General features: G+C 39.5%; 1 protein-coding gene across 1 annotated transcript in view; it reads left to right on the top strand.

Annotated features, from left to right (window-relative positions):
* The window catches only part of TMEM117 (transmembrane protein 117), a 489,337-nt gene that overhangs the window by 11,742 nt on the left and 452,209 nt on the right, over positions 1-25,386 (top strand). The window lies entirely within an intron of this gene.

Here is a 25,386-nt window from a genome sequence, read left to right on the forward strand (position 1 = left end):
AAAAGGTAATTTACTATAAGGGTACTGAGCTGTTTCTCAAAGATCAAGGATAAAATTCATTTTGGTAATTGGGATAAATGAAACCAGGGGCTTGAATTCTGTCAGGATATTCTTTGTGACAATTTCTCTAACATATCTATTTTATTCTGTGTTCACATTAAAGATCACTTTATATCTACTCAGAGAGACTGGCCTGACTCTCTTGGTCCTAAGTTTAAACTCTCAGAAAAGAGCCTGATGTTGACCCAGTTTGGGTGTGTTTTCCACCTTTTGCCTAATTGATTTTGGTCAGGAGTTGGGTGATATTTATCCAACAAATATTCATTGATCACTGATTACATACCAGGAACTATTCTAGAGAGTGAATCAAAAAAGTAGGGACTGTGCCCTTATAACAGTTTACATCCTGTAGGAGGGAGAAAGACAGAAAACAAATTAATGTACTATGCAAAGAGGTGATAAGTGTTACTGGGAAAAGAAAGTTTTAAATGCTGCTGGGCCAGTTAGTAAGAGAACTTGGTAATAAAACATTGAATTTAGTAATTATAAGATCATAGGTGACACACTGTAGGTATTTTTAATCTAGAAGTTTGGCTAGAAACAGATGGCAATTGTTTCAGGAAAAAACAAATTGAAACATAGATATACACACACATAGTATTAATTCTATATTCTTTGCAATCTCTACTCCTTAAACTATTGTCCTTTGTTTCTATTACATACATTTATAAAAGGTACATATTTTATGTTTATTATATATGTACATAGTTTCAAGAAGTTTGGTGAGGAAATGAAAGGAGATAGGAAGTGGCTAAAAATGGAAGAAGGACCATGGAAAGATTGTGTTGGGCGTGGCAGTGGGTGGTGCTGGTTTTGAGGAGTGAGATTAATTGATCTGCTTGTCATTTTGGGGGAAAGAGCTAGGCTGAAGTGAAGATAAAGACAGAGGAGGAGAGCAACTCTGAAAGCTTCTTTGCTTTGTGACTTAGGACACAGGTAGAAATAATGGCCTTAGTGGGGACAGGAAGAGAGACTCCAGTTCCTCAGAAATTTTCATGAGAGAGATAAAGCTTGATATTCTGATAGGTCCATTGGGGTGGGGGAGTAGAGAGGTAAGTGGCCTACCACCTGATGATCTCTGTTTGACTATGAACAAGGAAGAGCTAAAGATAAAAAAAATAAATAAAGATAAAGGTGGAATGATTGGATGATGCAGGAGGTTTAAGAAAGTGGTTAAGGTTTGGAACAGCGACCCTAGGGAATATAGCTATCACCTGCCTAGGAACAAACAGAACCATTACTGATGATCACGGAGGGCTGTTGGGGTTAGCCATTATGAACTGGAATGACATCGATCTGAACTGCTAAGCATTTTTCTTTATGAGAACTCAGTCACCTGGAACAGAATTTGAGAGTGATTCATCTGGGTGGGGACTGCTCAGGCTTGCTGTATTGGAAACAAAGGATGGGAAATAAATGGAAGGTTCTAATAAAAAGTTATTGTTTTGATTAACAGGGGTCTGGCTGGGCATGGAAAGGAGGTAAGGAAGATTGATAGTCTGGGAGGAGTGGACAGAAGCTGGAAGATTGGGTGAAACTGAACAGATGAAATGGAAGTAAGAAGAGGGAAAGGGGTTTATGGGTGTGGTGAGATGCCATGTTGTAACAGAAGTACAGCCAGTCTTTAGTGGTGATTTCCAGCTAGGGCGTGGCCTTTATGAGAGCGAAGGTAAAGTACAGAGACAGGTCATGACAGAGAGGGTATCTAGGAACGGGGTGTTAGTTGGGCCATCGACCACACATTGAACAAGCATGGTGCTATGCATAACATTCACAGGGATAGAAGAGGTTAAGGGTGGTGGAGTAAGTGGGAGAGGGTCAGTTTCCAAAAATGGGTGAGGAGTGCTGGGAGACAAAACCATAGATGTCTGTTACAAACAGTGTCTTGGTGTGTTTATAATTTGTTCAGGAAATTTTCTCCGCGTAGAAAGGTAAGGCAAACTTAGAGACAAAATATCCAGTTTGGAGAAAAGGTATCTACCTGTATTTTTTTTTTTTTTGAACGTTTATTTTATTTTTGGGACAGAGAGACAGAGCATGAACGGGGGAGGGGCAGAGAGAGAGGGAGACACAGAATCGGAAACAGGCTCTAGGCTCTGAGCCATCAGCCCAGAGCCCGACGCGGGGCTCGAACTCACGGACCGCGAGATCGTGACCTGGCTGAAGTCGGACGCTTAACCGACTGCGCCACCCAGGCGCCCCAATGTCTACCTGTATTGAGATTGATTGAGAATCATACAGTCAGGGTGATAGTATTAATAATAAGGGAAGATCATTTGCTTCTGTAGTTTCTACATTTTGTTAAGTTATTTTGTTATAACTAAAATCACATAACAATAATGGCTTCCTTTTTAATTCTCCTGTTGATATAAGTACTTTAGCCCTGAAAAATCACTCTAGATTTTGGGTGTTATGTTGAGTACAAATTATTTTGAGATAGTGTGAAAATGTGCCCCAATTTTTTTTTGTTTTTGCTTACTATAGGAAAGATTCTCTAATGTAGTTAGCTTTATCACTTCTATTTGGCAATTTCTTTTTTTTCTTACTAAAACCTTATGAAATTATATGGGATATTAGAGAAGGAATGATAACCTTTGGCACATCTTGGTGATAAGTGGAAAGATAACTGGACTCCTGATTGAATTTTTGAATGAACTCCAAACTTGTCTTCTCCTTTTATCTTTCTGCATCTCTCTTTACTGCCATTATTTCTTCCTTCATTCACAAAATGGTAATTATTTGCACACCTGGGTGGCTCAGTCAGTTAAGCATCCAGCTTCGGCTCAGATCATGATCTCGTGGTCTGTGGATTTGAGCCCCACATCGGGCTCTGTGCTGACAGCTCAGAGCCTGGAACCTGCTTTGGATTTTGTGTTTCCCTCTCTCTCTGCCCCTGCCCTACTCGTGCGCTCTCTCTCTCTCTCTCTCTCAAAAAGGAATAAACATTTAAAAAATTAAAAAAAAAAAACAAAACCAAAATGGTAATCATTTGCTCCTAATAGTTCTGCCCTTCTCCAGTTAATTCTGAAATTTTCTACTGGAATAATTTTTCTACATGGGTAGATGGCTCCTATTACCTACAAAATAAAATCTAAACTCCTTTGATTGATATCCGAAGCTCTTGATGATCTACCCTGCCTGACTTCAAATCTGGCCTCCTGACATTCCACACTGTACAGAATTATCTGCAGGTTCTCCAATCTGCTGCGTTTTCTCATGCTTCTGTGCCTTTGCCTGTGCGCCCTCCCCCACCCCGCCCTTGGGCATCATGCTCATCCCCTTCTTAGTAACTTGGTTGATTTCTCTTTTTCCTTTACATCCAAGTTTAAGCATGATCTGTGCGACACTTTCTCTGACTCCCTCCTGTCAGATATTGTCTTCCCTCCAGCTCCCATTTGTGTCTTCTTGCAACAGCAAGTACAGCAGGGTGCTCTGGAACTGACAGCCACGCAGCATTACGGAAAAGAATCCAAAATGTAACCCAGCACAAGCATTGTTCTTATTGGCTCGGAATGTGATCAGTGTTTCCCTCCTGGTTCCCAGATAACTAGCATTTATACATAATCCATTTTTTTAAGAGGCCATATTTAAACCTTTAACAGTTTGCAGATGCAAGCTTGTGGTAGGTGGTGGTGATGATGATAGTGTGTATGTAGGGACGAGTGGGATTGGTAATGGCAAGCACAGAAATTCTTGTTACAGAAATTGGAATGGTTTACAAGATAATCCAAATTCTTCTGTGCCATCAGTTAAAGTTTTTTTTTGTTGTTAATCCTCTTATGAAATGCCAAATAAGAATATCGATAGAATGCCAGTATTCCTTTCATTGTTCTTTTCATTTCATTAACTTGTGAGTCTTCCCTCACTTATTTTATTATGGAATATCTCTTGTTAGTAGTCTCCAAGAGGACAATACCATATGACCAATGTAAAGCATGCATGAGGAAGAGTGATAATTCTCTGAGTACATAATTTAATGTAGTTTGTTGGTTATGAATTTTATTTTTATGAGGTATAAAGATTATAATTTTGTGGCTATTTAATTAACAGCATGAAGCCTCCTCATGATTTATAATTTGTAATGGGAATTGTCCCAAACAAAAATGGTGACGCAAGTTGGAAATTGCATGTTATCAGAGACACAAATGATTAAATGCATTTTAAGTTGCTCACCTCTCACCTTTGCTGTATGGTTGGAATAACACGAGAGAGCTGGGTTTCCTGCATTATCAGCACTAACTTTTATGATTTCAGACTGGTCACAGATCCCAAATTTCCCAAATGTGGAAAATAATGTAGGAGCACAGGGGAAATGAGAATTGATACGTTTCAGAAAAGCTTCTTTAGATTTAACATTGAATCTTGTTGAGGTGAGTATTATATTTGGATTTATGAGAATTGAATTCTGTCGAAATACTCTCTAACAGAATGGAGTGGACGATTCCATTGTTAAACAGTGGATGATTCCACTGTTTAAAAAATAAGCATGATGCATCCTAGCCTTTTGGAGAATTACACATTATACATTGGAGAAATCCATGAATGGAGAAATCCAAAGATTTCTGATGATAAGACTTGTATTTCTGATGATAAGGCTTATTATATAGAAATAAGCTTATTCAAGAAATCATTTTTATTCCAAGACTTTTCTAAATGCTTTTCTAAAACATATATGCTTAATACAATAGGAATAGAAAATGAAGGCCACAGAAAAGAAGAGAATTAAATATCTTTCAGTTTTGTGAGTTTTGTTACCTTGTTGGTTTTGAGCTTTCTTGGAGCCTGGGCGAAAGGGGAAATGTGATATATTATATAGCTTGGATACCAGAAATGATGAACATTGCAAGTTTCACAGGGGAATCTTTGCACTAAATTTTGGAATTTCCTTGCCCTAAGTTCTGGTAAACAATTTTCTTTTTACATTGGTTTGTACGGGAGGCACTGAGTAGTGAAGTGGCAAAGGCATAAATGGATTTCACATTCTTGTATCTTAAATCAAACTTTTCATAAAAGTTTAGAGTGTAACTTTTTTTTAACATTTATTTATTTTTTGAGAGACACAGAGAGACAGAGCACGAGCAGGGGAGGGGCAGAGAGAGAGGGAGACACAGAATCTGAAGCAGGCTATAGGCTCTGAGTTGTCAGCACAGAGCCCGACGTGGGGCCCGAACCCAGGAACCATGAGATCATGACCTGAGCCACAGTCGGTTGCTTAACTGACTGAGCCACCCAGGCGCCCCAAGAGTGTAACTTTTAAGAATGAGAGCAGCTCTGTGCTTTTTTAATACTCTGGCGGTAAGTCTGTGGAGGGCAGAGTGATCAGGGTTTAAATACTGCCTTCTGATCCAAGGATGAATCTTCAGACATCAAGATTGTGACAAATGTCCTCTTCAAACAGACTACTCCTGCTATTTGTCTTCCCTCTTTTCCTTTTGTTTTCTAACGTACAAAGAGTCTCTGTTAGTTGTAGTTTTCTTCTTAAAATGGGTGGAGGGCAGGCTGACTCAGAATGAGTTGACAGGGATAGGATATGAAACTGATTCCGAACCTGTTAATATTGCACAGCTCCTTTTTTAAAGCATACATATTTGCGTATATAGTTATTTGCATAATTGTTTCATTAATGTCTGGTTTCCTAGCTATGCCACAAGCCTCACAGAGGCAGGGATTAGGTCGAGTTGCTTGTCATTTAATCCTCAGTGCCTAACACAATGCCTGGAACGTAGTAATATTTGATAAATTTGAATGAATAAATTAATGTTCGTTGGTCTTTCACATGTTGTCTTTGCCATTGTTACCTTTTTATTGTAAGCTCGAGAAGGGTATTCATTTGTTCATTCATAAAATATGAGACGTGGTCTCTGCTCTCAAGGAATTTAAAATCTGGTTAAAGAGAGAGGATACATATGCATGAAAAATTAATTGCTCTGATAATACAAGGAAGCGCATATCAAGTATCAAATGAATAGTCCAGACTGTAGGTGCTATGGGAATTCAAGAAGAGATGCGGGTGGGCCGGGAAGGTGAAAGAAAGCTTTGCTGCCAGCGTGGGATCTGAGTTCAGTTTGAAGCACGAGTGGGATGAAAATAGTCAGATCTGATGCAAAGAATTCATTACAGATTTCAGGTCATGGGGTAGATGGTGTCAGCCGAAGAGATGAAAACAACTTAGTTTTTTTTAGAGTTGGGAAAAACTGAGGAAGTTGTGCTCATTTTGAAGGGAGTGAAAAGTTTGCATTAAGAAAGAGCAGGAGGTATTACAAAGGCAGGCTGAGTCCATATTCTTTCTTTGGTCTTTAGGTGCCCTTTATCTCTTCCATTGTGGTATTTGAATCAAAAAAATATTTGAACAAGATGGGAGACGATGACAAGGTCCTCATGAATCAGAATGAAGCAGAATCTAGTGGGAATCAGAGAAGGGCAGGTGAGGGGAGTAGAAAGGGAAGAAGGAAAATATTTTTGGAGCCTCTTGCAGCCATTCAGGCCACTCATGAATAGGGCTGGGACAATGGGCAGCAAGATGGGGACATGTGGAACCTTATGGAACTTCACCCGTTGACGGGATATGAGGAGGTGAGAGTAAGAGTGAAGTTACAGGTAACTAGGAGATTGGGTGAGTGACTAAGGGAGTGATCATTTTATTAAAAAAAAAAAGTCAGTCAGTAGGAGAATCCAGTTAGAGAGGATAATGAGTTTAGTAAATGGTAGGTTTAGGTAATGAGAACACAGACAGTGGACCATTTATCTTGAATAGTGCTCAGAACAGCACAGTATGGGTTTACTGAACTGAATCCAGGCACACCATTTCTTATCTAAACTTTGAGGCCAAATGTGTTTCAGAATTCAGTGCATGTGCCTGCAGTTGAGAGCTCGCCCTACAGGGCTGAGGACATACTCTGCTATCAAACACATTGGCATAACCATAGCTGGATTATATACTTATTCACATGAAGTAGTGTGAGTAAAGACTATAAGCAGCCTCAAATCAGTTCGGACTAGGCTTTGCTACTGAGTGAATTCAGGTTTGGTCATGTCTTGCCAACAATTCAGTTATAAAGATCAGAGTCTTGGGATTTCAGAATTACAGAAACTGGATAATGGACCTACACTTGAGTATAAGTAACATTTTGTAGACATGTTTGATTTCTCCAAGATATCCATCCAGCTGCATAGAAATCATGATGTTTTTAGAAGCCAGTGATTAAAAAAGAGAGAGACAGGGGCTTGACTAAGATCTAGACATCTCTAAAAGAAGAATGTGTGTTGAAAGTGTATTTTTCTTGTGTTTATATTCTGTGAAATATTAAGGAGTTTGCTATTTCCTTTTACCTAGGTCTGTTTTAGTTTCAAATAGGAAGTTCTGAATAGAATGTTCTCAATACATCCAGAAATTTGAGAAGATAAATTCCATGATTTTTTCTTCTCTTTTAACGAAAAAGCAGTTTTCCATAAAATACCAAGTATCTCAACAATGTTTTGTCATCTCATGAGTTTAATAAAGCTAAATGCTTGTTTGTTTTCTATTGTCTTAGCTTTAAGTCCAGTCTGAAATTCTTTCCTTTGTGTTTGAGCTATGCATATGATTTCATCATTTCAAAATAGAAAACATTTCAGATGTCCCGGAAAGTATGGGCAAGATAGTCATGGTGATACAGGAGCATCAAAACGTGAAGAAACAGATTTATAATGATACGTTTAGGAAGGAAAAGCATTATTTTAATGTAATGGTGTGAGTATGGTATGCTCTTTTTTGTGTTAATTGGAGATATGAATACCTAAATAGTATAAATGACCCTCAAGTTTATCCTGATAGTTGATAAGACATTAGGAAAATGCATATTTATTACTTCTGAGGGTGCTTGTCAGCAGTTGATTATTTTAAGTATTGTACTCTCAAATAGGGACTTCATTTTGGCGGAATTACTTGAACAAATGTTGTATACAGAGCTGAATGCTACTTAGAGTATCTATCATTTTAAGCTTTATCTTCTCAAAGTATTGAATTTGATACTCATGATAGTCATATTTAAATGTTTATTACCACCTTCATTCTCAACCAATGTATGCCGAATGCCAAAAATCTTCATTTTTCTTATGCCTCAGTTGTGAACATGTAATTCTTTTTTGTGGAGTAAAATAATTTTGGTTAGAAGTAACCACAGAATTCAAGTGAGAGAAAAATGTTACCCCAGTGCTTGCGAAAAATAATGAAAGAAGAAGAAGAAAAAGCAAAGTTTTTGGTAGGAGACATTCAGAAAGGTAGGCTGGGAAAGGATTGATATTTAGCATTAAAATAATCCCCAAGGAACACTCTCTTCCCAGGTAAATTTGGTGTCTGAGAGTTAGTGAACTTGGTAGCCCTTTACAAAAAAACTTATGCTGCTTTAATGTTCTTATAGAGCAGGAAAGGAAGATGAGGCTGCAAATCCCGGGTCTCTGGCCATTTCCTCCCACCCCTTCGTTAGTTTGCAGCCACAGTCATCGTGGTCCATTAGCACTAAAGGGCAATCAGCTGCAGCTCTCAGTGTGCTAGGATTGCCTGGCTGCTCTAGTTCCATAGGATAGAGGATGCAAACACTGTGAAAGGATACCCTCAAGGACTTACTAAAACTAACTCAGAGCACTGTAATTAAGCAATTATTAACCAGGTACCCTCCTGGATACTTTTTATTGTGCTTGATAGATGAATCATCAGAGGCCAAGGCACCCTTTCCTTACCAGGTCCAATCATTGCCTCCTCTTCCTCTTCTCGTATCCCACGTGCGGGAGGTAAAGGTAGAACTTTCTTATGGAAGCAACTATCCAATGGAATTGAAGCATGCAGAGCGATGCACAGGGTGCTGAGAGAAACCACGTCACTGATTAATGAAATAGAAGTAGCCTGGGTGGAACTTGATGGCTGGTTAAACTATGGTAACGTTGAAAGTGAAGAGTGCTTGATCACTTGATTCATTTAAAACCACCTTGATAGGAATTGATTATGGTTCAAATAATAGGGTCAACAATCCTAGGTGGGAGAGGAGTATAATTTGAGAGGACACTGATGAATAAAAGTATTCCCTGCTTTGATTTCTTTTCTCTTTTATGAATTCCTAACACTGGATTATTTCTTGAAGATACTGTCACTGGGTTAAAGTCTTATGCTACTTGGGAGGTATGATGAACTAACAAGGATATTAATAATTGCCTTCATTGGGAGATCTAGGTCCAAAGGGTAAGTGTTGGTAGGTGGGAGAATGTTCTGATACGGTAGCTGTGCAGAATTCTGGATAGAAGGAGGGAAAGGAAGGCCATTAGAAGACCTAGGGGTTCACAGGGAGTCAGACACAGAGCCTCTCCAGAGGAAAAACCTGCTATTTCCAGCAGTGGCCTTTAAGCTGCGTATTGGATTTTGAGTATCAGTGGTGCTCAAAGCAATTCTCTGTTGTTTGGGTTTGGGTTTTTATCATGGCTGTGGCCCTGACTTACTGTTGATGGAAACACAGAAATGCACAGGGTTGATTTGCCTGGCTCCAAGGTCACAGCAATAGCCAGCAGTAAAATTGGAACATAAACTGAAGCCTTCTGATTCCGACAGGCGCCTTTTCAGGCATCCCAGATGGCAAACCGGCAGCAGGCGAGCCTCAGGACTCAGCAGTCTGCCTCAGGACTGAGTTGAGCTAGGCCACTCCCTATGGCTTCGCTCCACTTTGTCTGTGTTCAGGGATTTTTTCTGGCACCATCTCCTGCCTGACTAGCCCTCTCTTCTGGGTGAAGAAAGTCATTTTGTTGACCCTGCAAGCAGTTGTCCAGTTCCAGGACAAAGCCTGTTATTGCTGCTGACCCAGAAGATGTCGGCACAGGGCTGCCTGTCCTTGGCGCCATCGGTGATCTCCCTTTCGGTGCTGGGCTATTCTTCTTCCCGGATTCAAGAGGAATGTGATTACACATCAAGATTTCCCTTGACTAGTCCATGCTTGTTAAGATACTTTGCATTTCCTTGAGGACAGACCCATTGAAATGGATAGACCAGCTAAGAGTAGACAAGCAAATTCACACAGACACCTGAGAGAGCAAGTCGCAGTAGCCCAGGAAAGTTAGTATTTGCATTGTAAATTTTTAAACTTCGTATTTTCCTACAAACTGGCTGTGAGCACCTTGCCCAGGTGATCAGGTGCACCAGTGTGATAAGGCTGGCCTCTGCCACAAGTCCCCCTTCTTGCCCTCCGCCACTGTGACCTAGTGACATTTAGACACACCCATGAAATCCTCTTGGACCTTTGTTATTGTACTCCTGACCCAAATAAAGACACTTGCCCCCTGTCCTTACTCTCTTAGCTCCCCACCTGCTTGGTTAAGCCTGCTCCCTTGACCCTCCATGTCTTCTTTCCCCCATGTGGCCCCCTTGGGGCATGCGGTGACTCTCTCTAGGACTGAGTGTAATAAATGTGTTCCTGTCCCTCTTCCGTGTACCCTCTGCGGCCACACCTGACTGACCATCCCTTGAAAGAATACATACAAAGCAGTGTTTCTTGCTGCTTCATGACCTATCCCATTTCTCTTTTATGTTTTTCCCAATTTATTCCTGTTTGAAATGCTCCATGATTTTAGTATCATCACTGATAAACATGTTGAATACCCATCATTTGAAGGGATGGTGCCAGGTGCCACGAGTCTTATCTTTAGGAGGTTGTGGTGAGTGAAGGAGATCAGACACAGACATAGGAAAATACAGCTGTAATAGGATTCTGATGTCAGCATATGAGAATTGCCATGTAAGCAGGATGAGGAGCCTATTCTGAAGGGGGAAAGAAGTCATTCCCAATAGAAATGGTCAAGTAAAACCTTATAGGAGGAGTTCATGGGAACTCTAGAATCCCAGGGTGAGTGGATTTGGTGAGAGCTTCCTTGGTATGTTTTCAGCCAGTCTCTGAGTACCTCTAATAATGACGAACTCACCATCCCCTAAGAAGTCTGGGTCTCATTACTGTTTCTGCAGTAATTCTTGGGTCTGAACCTGAGCTGTGCCTTGTGGCCCCAGGAGAATTCCACTGGAGGGAGGAGGGCATTCCAAGCTGGAGAAATGTCAGGCATACAGTTGTGGGGAAGGAAAGGACAGCTGGTTTTGTGGGAGAAGTGGAGCGGGGTAGTTTTCCTACCATGGCAGATTAGGGTTTACGGGAGGTTGGAAAGGGAAGCTTCAGGGCAAATTGTGGAGGGTCTTGCATTTCAGGTTCAGGAGCTTAAAACTTATTCTGAAAACCATTGGAAGCCATGGAGCATGTCCCTCCTTTCTAAATTTTAGGTTACAAAAGTGCATAAGACTTTTGTGAACAAAACAGAACAACAACAACAACAAAACCACCCCCAGATTATATGAATGAAGTCAGAGAGCTTAAAAGGTTTTGATCACAAGAGTGACAAGATCAAAACAGTGTTGTAGGATGATGGATGCAGAATGACTGGCTTTGAGGTGGGGAGGGTGCTTCAGTCACTTGGGTGTACCTGACCTTAAGAGATCAAGGCTCGGTTTAGAAGTGGCAGTGAAGGGGGACTGGAGGGGAAGGAAGGAAGCAGGGTTGTGAAGGAAGACCTGATAGTGCAAGCACACTGTTCTTTTTTTATTTTTATTTAAAAAAATTTTTTTTTCAACGTTTTTTTTATTTATTTTTGGGACAGAGAGAGACACAGCATGAATGGGGGAGGGGCAGAGAGAGAGGGAGACACAGAATCGGAAACAGGCTCCAGGCTCTGAGCCATCAGCCCAGAGCCCAACGCGGGGCTCGAACTCCCGGACCGCAAGATCGTGACCTGGCTGAAGTCGGACGCTTAACTGACTGCGCCACCCAGACGCCCCGTCTTTTTTTAAAGTTAACATCTTCATTTTAAGAACTCTGGTCCCGGGGCACCTGGGTGGCTCAGTTGGTTGAGTGTCTGACTCTTGATTTCGGCTCAGGTCATGATTTCATGGTCCGTGGGGTGGAGCCCATGTTGGGCTCTGTGCTGACAGAGCAAAGCCTATTTGGGATTCTCCCTCTCTCTCTCTCTCTCTGCTGCTCTCCTTCCCCCCCCCCCCGCCCCTTCCCCCCCAAAAAAGAACTCTGTTTCCTGAGTCCATTTCCTTCATTTACTAAACATAAGGTATATCCATCTATTTCTAAAATTAGAAACTTAAATTCTCATTAGATCATCTTACCTTCTTTTCCAAGTTTGCTGAAAGAAATGAATGTATTATTCTGGTCATTTCTAATGCCAGAAGAGACTTTAAGAAAAAGCAGATTTGGGACATCTGGGTGGCTCAGTTGGTTAAGCATCAGACTTCGGCTCAGATCATGATCTCATGGTTTGTGAGTTTGAGCCTCACATGGGGCTCACTGCTGAGCCAGCTTCAGATCCCCCCCTTCTCTCTCTGCCCACACCCCCTCAAAATAAATAAATAAACTTTAAAACAGATTTATGTTCATAATTATGTATTGTGAAGATCCTAATGCCACTGAATTTCCTTTTTGAAGCTTAGTGTTTGCCTGAACTTGTTCACTGTTTTGGATCATGCTCATTGATTTGTCTCAATTCACTTACAAAGTATAGAAGCGTCAGCACCTCAGTACTATACGCCTTGATTTTGTTAATTCAGTGCATGCATATTGAGCATTTTTTCAGACTCTGGGGATCCAGCATTGAACAAAAACAAAGTCCCTGCCTTGACTGAGCTTACACTCTAGTGGGAATAGATGGACAATCAAGAAATAAGTTACCATATATTATGTCAGAGGGCAGTACATGCTGTGGCAGTCACCAAAGCACGAGATGTCTGGGAAGTTGTGGGAATTTCCTCGGATAAGGTGACATTTGAGAAAAGGTCTGAAGGAGGTGGGGGAGCCAGCAGCACAGCTTTCTGGGGGAAAATGACCAAGAAGAGGGTGAGGCAAGTATAAAAGCCAAGACAGTAGTGTGTTTAAAGTGAGTGAACTGCAAAGAGGCCAATGGCTGGAGCAAGGTGAACAGGAAGACAGCAGTAGTGGGGATGGGATGGGGTAGCAAGCTTATAGGCATTTGGTTGTAAAGAGTCCTTTCCCCTTGAGTAAAGGGAAGCACTGATAAACAAATGCTTATGTATAACTAAGAATTTGGTATCTACTATGGACATACTGCATTAAAAATTGGCGTTCTGGTGAAACCCTTGAGCCCTGCTTCCTGGTCTATTGTGAGATGATGCACAGTCAATGATTTTCAATCTGGCAGCTCCTTTTACTCTTTGGAACAACCATTATGGCTCCTGTATGGAGGTGCTCACCCCACCTCCCTCCCTCCGGTGGGATATGGAAGTGAGGAAAGCTGCTTTTTATGGTGGGTGAGTTATTTGATTATTTTATTTTATTTTATTTTATTATTTTTTTTTATTTGATTATTTTAAAGAATGTCTGTACCCTGTGCCTGTCCCTCATCCCCACCAGCAGGGCTAATTCTGTAATGGTATTTTTAGCAGTGGGTGTGGGGAGATGGCCCTGGAGGCAGCAGCTGTGGGGACCGCCCCAATTGTTTGTTTCTAAAGTTCAGATTATCCCGGTAGGGTAAGAAAAGCATCCTTCTCTAGGGATGAGTAAGTGTTCTGCCCATTGGAGGTCGGGGGTGGGGCATAGAGGAGGTTTATGGCCCTTCTTAGGTTTTTTCCTCATTACTCCTCCATGAGACTGTTAATTTAGCCACATGAAAAATGGCCATATTCGTTTATTTCTGGGTTGCTCTCTTGCTTCTATTTAGAGGCTAAACAGATTACTGGATTCTCTCCTTTCCGTTGAATTTTGTAAACACAAGCGTTTAACAATCCAAGCATTTAAATCAGGACAGAGAATTTACCTAACAGCTGAATTCTTGATGGTAGATCAAATTGAATATGAAAGAAGAGTATTTTTACTTTTCCTCACAAAACTCTCAGCAGGGAGTGGAGGAAGAGCTTTACATGTGATACTCAACTAAGTGTAGTTATTTTACCCCTAGATATACAAGAAAGGTTAATCAAATGGATGTTACGCATTTATTCAAGAGGTATTTCTGGGAGCTCCTGTTCTATGGGAGGCCTGTTCTATGTTCTAGGCATCAGGATGTAACAGTGAATAATAATAATAATAATAATAATAATAATGATAATGATAATAGCAATAACAAATCACTCAAAATTCTTACTCTTGTAGGTTGTTTCTTCTGGTAGGGAAAATATAGAGAATTATAGTCATTTACAGAATTCATCAAATATTTGTCTCATGTATCTTTGGAACATAGTAGGATTTCCTGGTCTTGTGACTCCTTCTGGCTGGTTAGGTGTGAGCAGGGGTCATGTGTGGCTGTTCTGAGCTGGAGCATTTCATTTGCACATGTAAGACCCCTCCATCCCTCTCCCCTCCAGCCCCCAAGCTGTTTTTCTTTTTTCCTCAGCCATCAGACAGTGTTCCAGATACTTGCTGCTCTGGTTGCCTGAGTCCCAGAGTAAAGGCAATATGCAGTAGGTTCTTTACCTGGCCCTAAATGAACAGACAAGTAGTTTGAGAAAGAAATAGACCTTTGTTGTTTAAAGGCATTGAGATTTTCGGCATTGTTTGTTATTGTGACATAACCTAGCCTGGACTGAGAATGAAATAAAAAAAACCCCACTTTTAGAAAAATGTTTATTTATTTTGAGAGAGAGAGAGAGAGAGAGAGAGAGAGAGAGAGAGAGAGCGCGAGCTAGAGAATGTGCATGAGCACAAGCAGGGAAGGGGCAGAGAGTGAGGGAGAGAGAATCCCAAGCAGGCTCTGCACTGTTAGCGCAGAGCCTGATGCGGGGCTTGATCTCATGTACCTTGAAATCATGGCCTGAGCTGAAATCACGAGTATGACACCTAGCTGACTGAACCACTCAGATGCCCCTCAAAACCCCACTTTTTAAAAGAAATAATTACAGGTAATGATATATTGTATAAAGAAACTGAGGCAGGGAACTGTGACAAAGAATGTCTGGCTGCAGTTTGGAGGCTCTGCTAAATAGGGTAGTGAGATTAGCTCCCTTTGAGGAGATTCTGGGGGAACTAAGAGCTGAACAATGAGAAGGAACTAGTCACCTGAAAATCTGGAAGATGTGCATTGTAAATTGAAGGAATAAGAAATGAAAACATTTGGGACACTTGAGAAACACCAAGAATGTTTGTGGAGCTTCTAAATAGGGAGGAAGAGGAAGGAGGATGAGGTGGGAGTTAATGATGTAGGACTTGGTAGGTCATCATAAAGAAATTTTTTTAAAATTTAAGAATAAAACAGCCTAGCGTTTTGAGCAGAGAAATTATATACGATTTGGGGTTTTACATTTTTAAAAATCTTATTCATTTTTTTAGAGAGAGTGCGTGCAAGCAGGGGAGGAGCAGAAAGAAAGGGGGACAGAGGATCCGAAGCAGGCTCCATGCTGTCAAAGCCCGATGTGGGGATCGAACCCATGAACTGTGAGATCATGACCTGAGCCAAAGTTGGATGCTCAACTGACTGAGCCACCCAGGTGCCCCTGATTTAGGTTTTTATAGTGACTCTTTGGGTCACTCAAAAAAAAAATGGCTATATGGGGAAAAGATTGAAAGTAGGGAGACTAACTCCTGACTGGTAGCTGGGAGATGGCTGTATTAGTCTTTGTGAGAGGGTGTGGTGATTTGATTCAGGATGGCAGCAGTGGAGATGGAAAGAAGTGGATGGAATCAGGATGCATCATGAAAGTTAATCCCACAGGATTGGATGATGATTTGGATGTGGGTGATAAACATAAGATTCAAGGATGTGTGTGTGTGTGTGTGTGTGTGTGTGTGTGTGTGTGTGAGCAACTGGGTGGATTATGTTGCTATTTAATAAAGCACAGAGACTGGGCAAACAAAAGATTTGGGAACAAAAAAATCCAAGTTTTTATTTTGGACACAATGAGGTTGGAATGCCTATCTGTATACCCATACTCATTCAGTACAAGTTAGGTATGTATGGGGTTCCAGTTCTAGTATTATGAAGTGGCTTGTATCACATTAATCTTCCTGTAGATAAAAATTATAACCTTTTACCCCTGAAAGGAGACAACTGTTTGAAGGCATTGGAGACCTGAAGAAAACAGAAACTGGCAGGGGCCCAGGGGAGGAATTTAACCCTGATAAAAGAGAACCAGGCTGGTGAGATCCATGTGCACATAGCTTTAATCCTGAAGGCACTCTCCAACCCATGAAGCATGGGGACAGCTGTAACTCCAGTAGAAAGCTACAGCTCTCTTGATTTGTGGACTCAGAATATGAAGTTCGGGGCTGGCAGAGCAGTTGGAAAGCAATGAGGGATATCCTGGAAAGAACAGATCCACGGTTGGGGGGGGGGGGCGGAGACCAAAATTTTAGGTACAGACTCAGCTTAAGTCCTTGACTGGCCCTCAGCTGTACACTCATAGGAGAAATTCAAGAAGCCCAGAAGAAACACTAGGTAGAAGTTTGAAAGAGTTGAACAGAAATTTCAGTGGCTTTCTACTGAAACCCCAGAAGGCCTGCTCTTTAGAAATAAAGATTTATAGGCTTGAGGACAAAACCAACATAGACCCATCTTAACCGAGTGTAAATTCAAGCTTACACAAGTTCAAAATGATTAGCAAATAATTTCAGTGCTTGGTAGAACAATAACAAAATAAAGCTTTTCAGAGGAAGATAACAGAATACAGAGTCTCTACAACATATCCATAATGGCGAGTATAAAATACTACATTTGTAAAAAACCCACAGCAATAACAAAAAACCCCCCCAAATCCAGAACAATATGACCCATAATCCAAAGAAAAAGTAGTTAATACAAATGAATACCTAGATGATCCAGAAGTCAGCAGACAAGGACTTTAAAGCAATGTATATTGCTCATGGGCAAGTAAGGTAGTACACAGAAAACTGAAAGTAGTTTCATAGTCAAACTACTGAAAATCAAAATGAAGAGATGATCTTGAAAGCAGTTAGAGAATAAAGTCACATTTTGTGTAGGGAGAATGATGATATGAAAGATGGCTAACTTCTTATCATAAACAATGGAGGCCAGATAGCATCTTAAAAAAATGTTTTTTAATGTTTATTTTTGACAGAGACAGAGTGTGAGTGGGGGAGGGGTAGAGAGACAGAAAGACACAGAATCTGAAGAGGCTCTAGGCTCTGAGCTGTCAGCACAGAGCCTGACGCGGGGCTCAAACTCACAGACCTCAGTGAGATCATGACCTGAGCTGAAGTTGGACGCTCAACCGACTGAGCCACCCAGGCACCCCAGATAGCATCTTTAAAGTACTGAAAAATTTCAATACAGAATTCTTTATCCAGACAACCTATATTTTCAAAATGAAGGCAAACCAAAGACATTTTTCAGTCGAATAAATAAGATGTTCATTTCCAGTAGGTCTATACTAAAGGAGATGCTAAAAAAAGGTTCTTCATCTGGAGTGCAGTGAAACCGTAGAGACACTCAGATCTATAGGAAAGAATGAAGAGCACTAGGTCATAAATATGGGGCTAAATTAAAAGATTTCTTTTTCTTTTAATTTCTTTAAAAGACAACTGAATGTTTAAAGGAAAAATTATAGTATTATATTGTGGGGCTTTATAACACATAATGGTATAAAATATATGACAATAATAACACAGAGGATGGAGATAAGTAGAATTTGACCATTGTAAGATCTTTGTATGTTACACTAAGTGGCACAGTATTGATCTTAAACTGTGCTAAGTTAAGGAGGCATGTTGCAATCTTTGGGACAATCACTGAAAAATAATACAAAGAGGATAGATGAGAAATGTAACTAGGAAGTAAGTTAGAATACTAAAAAATATACCCTATGCTAAAAGGAGGCAGGAAAGCAGGAACAAAGTAATAGCATATAGATGGGACAGGGGTAAAACAAACAGCAGAGTGGTGGATCTAAACCCAAACATACCTATAATTAAATTGTATGCAAGAAACCTAAACATTCCAATTAAAAAAGGCAGAGATTGTCAAACTGAATTTTAAAAAGCTTGGTCCAACATATATAGTTTTTGAGAGATATACGTTAAAGACATAGAACAACTGAAATTAACCAGATGGAATATGAATATATCTTATAAGCAGTAAGTAAGAAAACTGGTGTGAATATGTTAATCTCAGACAAAATAACCAAGGTGGGCATTTCAAAATGATGAAAGGGGTCAATTCATCTGGAAGATGTAACAACTGTAAATACATAAGTGCCTAACTAGAGGGGTTCAAAACATCTGCAGCTAAAACAGATAGAATTAAAGAGGGGAGAAAACAAATCCACAATCATAGTTGCATAATTCATTGCTCATCTCTTAATAATTAGTAGAACTAAATTAGAAAGAAAACTTAATAAGGATATAGGTATTTTGAAACTATCAAGCACCTTGATTTGACATTAACAGGACATTAAACAAAAAATATAAGAATATACATTCTTTCCAAGTAAAATAGCATTCGTTAAGATAGACCAAGGTTTATCCTTATATAAACAAAAGGGAAAATCAAGAATTCATTTCTACTTGAACCATACTTGGAAGTATGCTTGGACCCTACTTGGCACATAAAAATAAAGTCTAAGTGAATTTCAAAAGAGAAAATCATATAGAGTATGTTCTCTGACCACAAGGGATTAAATTAGAAATGAAAAACCAGGACACCTGGGTGGCTGTTTGGTTAAGTGCCGGACTTTGGCTCAGGTCACGATCTCACGGTTTATGAGTTCAGGCTCCACACTGGGCTTGCTGCTGCCAGTGTGGAACCAGCGTTGGATCCTCTGTCTTCCTCTCTCTGCCCCTCCCCTCCTTGTGCTCTCTCTCAAAAATAAAATAAACATAAAAAAAAAAAAAAACAAATATACAACAGACACACGCACACGCACACACACACATTCCCCAGTGGTTGAAAATTTTAAAACATACTTTAAAAAAAATTTTTTTTTCAACGTTTATTTATTTTTGGGACAGAGAGAGACAGAGCATGAACGGGGAAGGGGCAGAGAGAGAGGGAGACACAGAATCGGAAACAGACTCCAGGCTCTGAGCCATCAGCCCAGAGCCCGACGCGGGGCTCGAACTCACGGACCGCGAGATCGTGACCTGGCTGAAGTCGGACGCTTAACCGACTGCGCCACCCCGGCGCCCCAAAAATTTTAAAACATACTTTAAATGCCTATGGGTCAAAGAAGAATTTATGAGAGAAATTAGAAAATATTTATAATTGAATGATGGTGAGGCTACAACATGTCAAAGTATATAGGATGTAGCAAATGCAGTGTTTAGATTTATATTGTAAATGCTTGTATTAGGAAAGAAGAAAGGTTTTAAATCATTGCTCTCAGTTCCCATCCTCAGGGTTTAGAAAGGGTAAGGCAAATTGAACCAAAAGTAAGTAGAAAGAAGGAAATAATAAAGAGCAGGAAAAAGGAAGAAAAAAGAAAAAAATAGAGAAAATTAACAATGCCAAAGATTGATTTTTTTAAAAGATCAATAAGACTACAAGTTACTGCTAAGATTGATCAAGAAGCAAAGAGAGAAAACACAAACTACCAATGTTAAGAATTCAAGTGGGAATATCACTACAGATCCTAAACAGGTAAAAAGTGTAGGGAATGCCAGTGTATTTATGCCAGTAAATCCCCAAAATCCCACAAAAGAAATAGACAAATTTCCTGATAGAGCATGTGTTGAATGAAATACACATAAGAAATAATCTGAATAGCTATACATCTATGCAAGAAATTGAATTTATTATCAAAAACCTCTCTATAAAGAAATGTTCTGACTTAGTTGGTCCCAGTTCTTGTGCCCTTGAGGGCTTATTAGGTGTTATCCTTGAAGCAAGAAGAGAGAAACAAGGATTTCTTTATTTAATACTTGTATCATACTTATCTTATGCCTGGCACTGGTCTAAGCACTTTACATATAACTTATTTGTCAGACATGTGTGTTGAAGGACATGGAGAGATGAAGGAAAATTTTAGGAATGACCGTCTCCTACAATATATGCAATATATTCATCAGAACTGAATGCTTCTGGCTGCTTTCTGCCCACTAGCGACAAAAATTTGTGGTCAAACTGAAGCATACTTTCAAATGTGGACTCTGATGGCACAAACAATCAGCCAGTGTTTTATCCTCATTTTCTCTTTGTATGCAGAATAGAAAACAGTTGTTAAAACCTGAAATAGGAGGCCCAACTGGATTTTCTCCTCCCTGGTTCTTGTCTCATCATTTTCTGCCTTTCCACCTTCTTCTATCTGTTCCCTTGATCTTATCTGTTCTTCCAGTTTTACTTCAAGTGTTATCCCGGGATAACAGGCCTTTGTATAAACCCTCATCATCTTGCATATTGAAGGGGTTTAATAAACATTTCTTGAATGGATGCCATGGATAGATGAATGAATGAAGGCAGGTGTCTGTTGTGTTAGTCGAAATGAAGAAGCAACGTCCTTGTTCAGCTTCATCCTCACTGGTATCATGGTATTGTGACTGTAAATGAACTCTGAATAAAATGTCTAGTTTGGCCACCTGCACAATGGTGGTTAGTGTTTAATACAACAACACAAGCTATTACACAGCAATTTTGAGACACTTGAGAGTAGATTGACTTGTTACTGATTTGATTTGCTAATTGATATATTCCAACAAGAGGCTAATGTTTCATAAAAGATTAATTGGAGATACCTTTTCCAAGCATTTATGAGGGATCTTTTTTTCCCCCTGTGTTCAGAGTACAGTACTAGGCTCTGTTGGGTCTTTGATAATTCATCTAGGTATTGTTCAGATAGAAAAAAACCCTAAACCATCAGTTTATGAGCTTTCTGGGTCCTTCATTCCTTAGTCAACATATTTTTTAATTATGAAATAAATAATTTTACTTGATCTTAAATGATAATTGCTCAGCATTACTAATGTGAGTAAGTGTGGCAATCCCTGCTACTTCAGGGGGTGAGTTGTGACTAAGGCATTTCAAAGCTCCCTATCTTCAGAACCACCAGCTCATCATTTTCCTTTTTTGGCTTATATCCTGTGATAATCAAGGACTGGCTTGGAAACAGTATTGGCATAGACCATCATTATGAGCACAAATACTATTCTAAAAATAAATGAAAAAATATCTCTGCCTGTGACCATGGAAAACCTGTGACTAAGACATTATATCTATTTGGCCAATGTGCAGCTCAGTGACGCAGCAGGTATTAAGAGCTAGAGAGATTATTTTTCTAACATACTTTCTCTTAGGCATTTAATTTGCTAACTTTGGTTGACAATCTCAAATACTCTTTATCACAGAGCGTGTGTGTGTGTGTGTGTGTGTGTGTGTGTGTCTGTCTTAATATTACTGGGGAATTAGCTTTCTCAAAAATGGAAAATCATAAGTCATTATATGACATATTGTATTGGAAGAGGTTGAGCATGATTCATTGGTAATCCCTCAGTTGCAAAGGTAATTTTGAATCTTCCCATATTCTAGTTATGACACTTGAGATAGTAATGTGCTTCCCAGGATACCTAGGTGGTTCAGTCGGTTAAGCATCCAACTCTTGATTTTGGCTCAGGTTATGATCTCCTGGTTGGTGAGATGGAGTCCTATGTCTCATCAGGCCCTGTGCTGGCAGCTTGGAGCCTTCTTGGGATTTTCTGTCTCCCTCTCTCTCCGCCCCTCCCCTGCTCATGCATATAGTCGCTCTCTCTCAAAATAAATAAACAATAAAAAAAAATGTGCTTCCCCACTCTGCCATAAAGTGGTATGTCCTGTTCCATGAAACAAGGAAATGGTGTCATGAGATAAAATTTAGTCTTTGAATTTTAATGTCTTTCATAGCATTATGCATTTCTATAATAACCACAGATTATAGCCTACTTTTCTTGTCTTGATTCTTTTTTGGCAAAGAGAGAAAGAAAAGAAGTGATGATACAAATGTGCTATTTTACTACATTGGAAAATATCTTGAAATAGAAGTTTATAAAGCCAGAGTCTAAAATGTAGGGGCCATAACCAGAGAGGATGTAGGAAGACCAGTGGAAAATTGCACCAAAGTTGTTATGGGAAAGAAAATTCGAAGAGGTGGGTGCTCCATAGGGATGAATGTCTTAGGAAAGAAAGATGTTGCAAACAGAGAAAGTCATGGAATGTGGTAGTAGTTACAATAAAGACAATAGTTTGTAATCAAAACTGGCTTCCATTTTATCCTTTTTATGGAAAGATAATCCTGTATAAATTTGAACTCTCAAAATGTCCACAGTTTAAACCTGAAAGAAAACCTTATTTTTCTTCTTTTTAATAAGCTTACTACTGTATAAGCAGGCACATTTAACAAGTGCTGTGCAGCATAGGGATTATTTAAAAAGTTAATTATTTGAGAATCTACTTTAATCAAAACCATTTAGCATATGGGAGTATATTAACATTTTACAAATATGTCTGAAATTCTGTTAACTCTAATGTATAATATAAAGGAATGAAGCTCATCCAGCATATTCACATGTTCACAGCTTTAATGAAGCTCTATCTAATAATCATTTTTGATATTGAAATGTAATAAGATATTGAATATTGTTTTCGCATGCCATGGGTATTAGGCAAGATCTGAGGTTTATGCTGACTCAGGCAAACATTTTGTGTTAATTTTATGTCATTAAAAAAACTTACTCTCTTTTAAAAATATTTTAAAGGTTTTTTTTTCTTTCTTAACTGTTTCTACCTATTTTTACTGTATTCTTTTTTCCACTTAGTTTTTATTTCTTTCCTTTTACTGTCATTTCTCAGTTTCATTCTCAGAGCTTATTTCTTGCCTTTTACAACATTGATTCTTAAGATTTTACTGATTTTTGTTTCTTGCAGTCAACATTAAAGTTATAGGCATTTATATGTTTTCTCTTTCCTTTCTTTGGATGAGTCCAACTGTCTTTTACTCATTTATCAATATAGCCAGTGAGTTATAACTGGTTTTGGTAGAGCTCCTTTTAATCTGAGCTGCAAGACCCATGTGTCTTTTCACTCACTATCCTCTGGTGTTCTATTTGGACTTCCTTATTTCATGTCTGTATTTGATTCTTGTTTTTCTATCCTAGTTTTTTCCCACTTTGGTAGTTGTTAGTATTTTTCTCTTCAGGCTAGTAAAACTGAACTGTCTCAGCTCATGACTTTGTACGAGGGAATGAAAATGGTGAGGGCAAGAGAACATTCTGCTTCTCCATCACAATACATAGGAAGGAATTATGGAACTTTTTTTTTTATTATTATTTTTTTTATTAAAATGTTTTTTTTCAACGTTTATTTATTTTTAGGACAGAGAGAGACAGAGCATGAACGAGGGAGGGGCAGAGAGAGAAGGAGACACAGAATCGGAAACAGGCTCCAGGCTCTGAGCCATCAGCCCAGAGCCTGACGCGGGGCTCGAACTCACGGACTGTGAGATCGTGACCTGGCTGAAGTCGGACGCTTAACCGACTGCGCCACCCAGGCGCCCCGAAGGAATTATGGAACTTTAATATGTCTCTTCTCTTCATGTCCGGGAGGTCAAAAAGACTTAAAAACCATATTGAATGCTGGAAGATAGGCTCATTGAGTCTGTCTGTTTTCCTCAATCTTTACTCCCTCTTTTCATTTTTTATCTGTATAGGTTCTTGGATAGTTGATTCTGCATTCTTAATGTTCTTTTTAATTTGACTTGTCCTTCAGTTTGAGTCTTTTGTTAGTACTTGGCATGCAGTAAATGCTCTGTTCATATTAGTTGAGTTGATTGGAACTACTTTTAATGTGCTAGCTTCTTCACTGTCTAAATGTACACCCAAACCTCTCATTTCTGGAAGGGTAATGGTGATATCAAATTGGACCCTGTGGGATACAGTGAAGCCAGGGTGACCAAATTCCCTCTGGGGATCCAGCTGGGAATTATGTTTTCTCACTAGTAAATAACGTTTGATATTTGATAAGTTTGCACTTCTAGTTTCTCAAGTAATAGGAGATCCCCAAGGGAACTGAATTGGTTAATACAAATTGTTATTAATTCTTTTCAGTGAATAACAAGTTAGCTTCAACCATTAGTGGGTATAAGTTGCCCCCAAATATTTTATAAATGATGTGTTTTTAAAAAGTAAAATTAAAAAGTTAGTTTCTTTCCAGCATTAAAGAAATTAAAGGAAAAATTTGGCTTTTTCTTTTCCTTTTTTTTTCTTCTAAAACCCAGACCAAGGGATTGAAAAGAATGGTGGGGGGGGGGGGTGATGTGTAAATGTGCATGCCTGTACGCACATGCGTGTCTGGTATGAATGTGTGTGCGTATGTATGTGGTGTGTGTGTGTAAATGGAGTCAGAGTCTGGCAGGGCAAGAGGATCAGTGAAGGAGGCTGTACCTAAGCTATACTGGGAACTGGCTGCATTTTACAAATCCAGAAGCTACACATCTCCTACTATTCTGGGTGCTCAGAAATCTGGACCAAATTTAGGAGTTCTTTTGAGATACTTGGAGATCTGCATCTGAGCTTTTGAGATATGTTGCTGTTTTATGCTTTCAGTAGCTGAAGCAGTTCAGCTTGGCATATATGTTTCTCATCTCCATTCTAAAAGTCATGCAGGATCATGTCCAATAAAGTTTCTTTCATAAATTCATTTCTCAGTCTTATGATTATTTTCTTTGCCCTTTTCCCTGTCTGTGACTTTGGCTGGATTGATCATCTAGCTGCTTAAAATTCAAAGAATCTAATTTGGGACGGGGCCTAGAACAAAAACATGTTTGGCTTGCTTTATTTATTGGTGAAATGAAGAATGACAAATTATCACCCTGTTACTGGCTTTGGCTAACAATGAGCAAGGGAAAAAAATCTGAGAGCTTTTTGCTGTGTCTTTGTGTTCTACTCTTTGCTCTTTCCTGTTATGTATTACTTATTTTTTTCAGAATGATACGAGTCCATAGGCCCCATCCACTGCATAACTGGACACCCCTGATTTAGTCCCATACAGAATAATTTGAACAGCTGAAGCTTTTTTTTTTTTTTAATTTAATGTTTATTTTTGAGAGAGAGAGAGACAGATCATGAGCAGAGGAGGGGCAGAGAGAGAGAGAGAGAGAGACAGAGGGAGAAAGAGAGAGGCAGAATCTGAAGCAAGCTCTAGGCTCCGAGCTGTCAGCACAGAGCCCGATGTGGGGCTCGAACTCATGAACTATGAGATTTTGCCCTGAGCCGAAGTCGGACACTTAACCGACTGAGTCACCCAGGCTCCCCATGAACAGCTGAAGCTTTTAGTCTGTTCAAACTTGAGTCCTTTGTGAGGGTCATTTTTCTTTTTCCTTATAAATGTTTATCCATT

This window comes from Prionailurus bengalensis, chromosome B4 (genome assembly GCF_016509475.1).
Source record: "Prionailurus bengalensis isolate Pbe53 chromosome B4, Fcat_Pben_1.1_paternal_pri, whole genome shotgun sequence".
NCBI lineage: Eukaryota > Metazoa > Chordata > Mammalia > Carnivora > Felidae > Prionailurus > Prionailurus bengalensis.